This window comes from Marmota monax, unplaced genomic scaffold (assembly GCF_021218885.2).
Source record: "Marmota monax isolate L192 unplaced genomic scaffold, Marmota_monax_Labrador192_F-V1.1 WCK01_AAM20220418_F8-fsc00193, whole genome shotgun sequence".
In the NCBI taxonomy this organism is placed as follows: domain Eukaryota; kingdom Metazoa; phylum Chordata; class Mammalia; order Rodentia; family Sciuridae; genus Marmota; species Marmota monax.
The window spans coordinates 3,058,877-3,063,415 of NW_026695203.1; the positions used below are offsets into that span (position 1 = coordinate 3,058,877).

The following is a 4,539-nucleotide window of genomic DNA, read 5'->3' on the forward strand; positions in this document are numbered from 1 at the left end:
TGTGAAAGAACTTATAGAATGAGAGAAAATCTTTGTTAGCTAGTCTTTTGACAAAGAATTAATATCAAGAATATATAAAGAACTCAAAAGAAACCCCACAAATAACCCAATTAATAAATGGGGAAATGAACTAAACAGCCACTTCTCAAAAGAATAAATAAAAATGGCTGATAAAAATATTATAAAATGATTGCCATTCTTATCAATTAGAGAAATGTAAATCAAAACTACACTGGGTTAGAATGATAGCCATCAAGAATGCAAACAATAGTAAGTCCTGGAAAGACGGTGGAGAAAAAGGAATACTTTTACACTGTTGGTGGGATTGTAAATTAGTACAAACACTGTGGAAATGAGTGTGGAGTTTCCTCAAAAGACTAGGCATGTAATCATTATATGACCCAGCTATACCACTCCTTGGCATTTATCCTGAAGAATTAAAATGAAAATACTATAGTGATAGATGCATATCCATGTTTATAGCAGCACAATTCACAAAAACCATACTATGGAACTTGGTATTTGAAAATATAAAGAAAATGTGGCATATATATGCAATGAAGTTCTATTCAGCCATAGAAGAATGAAATAATGATATATGCAGGAAAATGGATTTGAGAATATTATATTAAGCAAAATAAGCCAAAACTCAACAAGTCCAAGGTTATATGTTTTCTCACATACATGGAAGATACAGAGAAAAAAGGAAATGGAAGGTTGTGGGGGGTGTCATGAAAATCAAAGGGAAAGCAATGGAGTAGCAGAAAGAAACCAGAGAGAAGGAGGAAAGGAGGGGAAGAGAAAACACTAGGGGATGATACTGGCAAATTAATTGTTGTATTTTGTGGATGTATGAATTGTTACAACAATCCAACCACCATGTGCAATTATCATGCACCAATAAAAATATGGGGGGAAAAGAAACCAGAGCTTCAGGAATTGTAGTACGGATTTCTGAGAGCATTTGGAAAACTCAGGCTTTGGAGCCTTGGAGAGAGGTGAGTATATTTTGCATGTGGCTCTGACACAGCGGGCAGTTTCTGCTTATTCCTGTATCTGGCCATTTGCCATGAGACTTTATGGATCTTTCATTAGAGATGGAACCTGCTCTTGAACTAGGGCTTATCCTGTGCCTTGATTTCACGAATGAGCTGGTGGTATGTGACACGAGACAGGATTAAAACCTGCTTGGAAAGGTAGTTGGGCTTGCCCCTTTGCATTTCTGCCACAGCCATGAAAGTGCCCCCTACCTGCTGCTGCTCCTCGGGCTGGGAGCCCAGAGTGAACACTCATGGCACAGACATGAACCCAACTCACAAGAGAGACCAGGTGCAGAGGAGCCACAGCTTGAAGCAGAGCCATCTGAGCCCAGCCCAGACCAACTGAATGACATCCAATCTGCCAATCTAAGCACATGAGAATAAATACTTATTTTGTATGATCAAATTTGGGGGATATTACTTGTGAAGCAGTATTGTGGAAGTGGCTGACTAACAGCATGACCCCTACACTTGCCTCCCAGCACCCATCAGCTACCGAATGAGGGTAGAGAAGGGGACTTCAGTGTATGGAAGGAATTCAGATTGTGTCTGCAATCGGGATGGGTAGAAGAAGAGCCCATGAGACAAGCGAACATCCTCTGGGTAATGAAAGATGAACCCATGGCCTGAAGAAGGGTCTCTACTCAGTTTGTGGTGCATCTACAGTTTCCATAGTTGACTAAGAATGAGTGAAACTTCTAGTGTCCCGTGGAATTCTTGGGTGTGGTAACACAGGTCTCTGGGGAAGGACAGGGCCAACTCAAGGTGAGAATGAGGTCTGAGTGAGGGCAGTCAGTTCCCTCCAGTTCTCTAGAACAAAGAGACATGAGAGTCTGTCCTGGATCACTGACAGTGGCTCAGTGTTAATCAGGGAGGACTGAACAGGGATGCGGGGATAACTTGGGGCTAAGCAATTGTCTGCACAGCGGGCAGCCCTTGGTTCAAGACGCTGTCACCTACTGACCCCTTCGTTCATAAGGACCACAGGTTTGCAGCTGCTGTCCTGTTCATGCTCCAGGGACTGTGGATCTCTGACTCCCACTTCTTCACCTTTCAGTGGGCTGGATCCTCTCTTCAGGCTCCTTCTTTGTGAACCTTGAAGGATTGAGAAAATGGAGAGAGAGAGGGGAGGAAGAGGAGAGTCAGAGGGGCAGTTTATCCCCTGGCCCAGAGCGTTTGTGAACAGAAGGCTTCATCATCAATGTGGACTCCACTGTGACTCCATCTCTAATCAGGTCTATGGCATGAAAGGGCACTGTCATAGTTTGTATCTCCAGTGTCCCCCAAATCTCCAGTATTAGTGCAGGAATGTTCAGAGTTAAATAATTTGATTATGAGAACTGTGACCCCAAAGCACATTAGTCCATTTAGTAAATTAATAATCTGAAGAGTCTAGCTGACTCTAGGCATTGAGGAGTAGCAAAAGGAAATGATGATTTGGGACATGCCCTTGGGGTTTGTATTTTGTCCCTGGTGCCTCACTTGCTGTCTCTGCTTTCTGGCTGCCACAAGCCAGCATCTTTCCTACACCATCAACTTCTCCCGTGATGTTCTGCCTCCACTAAGGCCCAGAACATTTCAGTCTTATGATCACAGATTACACCTCCAAAATGGCGAGCCTTAAACACACATTTAAGCTGTTTCCTATAAGTTGTTCTTGTCAGGTATTTTGGTCACAGTGATGAAGAGCTCACTAACACAGGTGCAGATTACATGAGTACCTCCAAACTGTCAGTGAGTCAGAATCCCACATGGAGCAGCTAGAGGCACACGTGATCCCTCCATCCCTTCTCAGAGGGTTGGGTTAGGGGTTGTCAGGGAGGAACCAAGAATGTTTTCTCATGCCCATCCCAGGCCCCATCCTCACCTCTAGAGAGTCTGCTGAGCAGCCTGCTCTATGGTCTGGTTTTTCTAGTTGAGAGTGAAGGAGGTTCCTGCTGCAGACATCCATCATTTTTATGCCCACTCCTCCTCTAGGAAGGGTGTTGATTACACCTACAGGTGTGTAGACAGGAAGGGGTGTGGCCTAGCAGGAAGGAAGCCTATGAAGGCAGACACTAGCAAGCGCACATCTCTAGGTGGAGAATCCAGGGTGTGGCCATCCAGGTTTAAGGTGCTTATTACACATCCATAGCAGCAGGGGGTATAGCTCAGGGGTAGAACATTTGACTGCAGATCAAGAGGTCCCTGGTTCAAATCCAGGTGCCCCCTTGTTAGAATCATCTTTTAGATGCCAGAGATAATATTTTCTGAAGTAGTAAATGACCATGAGTTACATAATGACCCAAGTCATCTATATAAGCTTTATCCCCCTGCAGTGTCACAGGCATTAACTTCAATATATACCCCTTGGGCTGTGGATTCTGCTCAGTCCACATCTGTGTCATCCTCTCCAGAAGGAGACAGCAGTAGGGCAAGCTGTGAGGTTACTCTAGGGCATGGCTGTTCATGCTGTGTCACAGGCTGTCCTCCAAGGCAATGGATCCTCCGAAGGTCCCCCTGATGCCTGAGCAGGGCTCCTTTCTCCCTGAGACCTCTGTGGAAACATTTTGTTCCTGAGTTTCTCTTTTGTTTGGACTAAGACTCTTTGAGGAACAAGGACTATATCTTCCCTGTGTCTCTGACCTCAACATGGATGACAGGGTCTAGCACCTAACAAGCTCTATGATTGTATGTTGAGGGAATGAGAAATGGAGTGAAATAACGAGCCCCCCCCCTCGAGGCCTTGGAGTATGGAGAAGTCTCTTCCTCAGCTGTGTGTGAGGTTCTTTGAAGAACAGGACCAGCAGCTCTTGTCTGATCATGGTGTGTGGACTTAGGGAAATGCTGAGGTCAGGTGTGCTTCCCAGGTGCAAAGGTGGTTCCACCAGCTCAGTCTGAGAAGGGAGAGGAGCTGAGAGGGTGTAGTTGAGGTTGGAGATGCAAGAGAGGAGAATAGACTTCAGTGGAGAAAGCTGTCACTTGCTAGAACATGCATAGAAAACTGTATTACAAATCACAGTAGCCTGGGTACACTGCCCCGGATAAAGAGGAGCTAATGAGAGGTTCCACTTAAGTGGGGGTATAGCTCAGGGGTAGAGCATTTGACTACAGATCAAGAGGTCCCTGGTTCAAATCCAGGTGCCCCCTCATTTATGTACTATTTTGGTAGCTACCTTAACCAGGTACCTCTTAGGTGGGTCATGAATGACACTGGGAGATCTCCATTGCTTGGCATTTATTGAAACCACCTTAGATCCTGCTTCTCGGAGCTCCATGACATGGGGTCACAATGATATTCCTTTTATGTATAGGGCCTATGTCCTCAACCCTACTACCCTATGATCATCTCCCAAGAGCTCCAAGACCACCTTGACTTGAAGTCCCCCACTTCATGAGTACAGTGCACACACAGCAGGTCTCAGAAGCCACTTGGAGTGGCTTCCTTCCCACTTCCCTGTGCATCTTCTTTTCTTCTACCCCTGCACACCCCACTTTCATCTTTTGTTCATAGTCAAGG

At 45.2% G+C, this 4,539-nt stretch overlaps 2 non-coding genes across 2 annotated transcripts; both read left to right on the plus strand.

Moving 5' to 3' along the window:
• The first annotated feature begins 3,179 nt into the window (after positions 1-3,179).
• Positions 3,180-3,251, plus strand: Trnac-gca (transfer RNA cysteine (anticodon GCA)). Its single transcript has one exon. It is a non-coding gene; the product is annotated as a tRNA-Cys (tRNA).
• An 846-nt stretch (positions 3,252-4,097) lies between these two features.
• Positions 4,098-4,169, plus strand: Trnac-aca (transfer RNA cysteine (anticodon ACA)). The gene has a single exon. It is a non-coding gene; the product is annotated as a tRNA-Cys (tRNA).
• Positions 4,170-4,539: the final 370 nt, after the last annotated feature.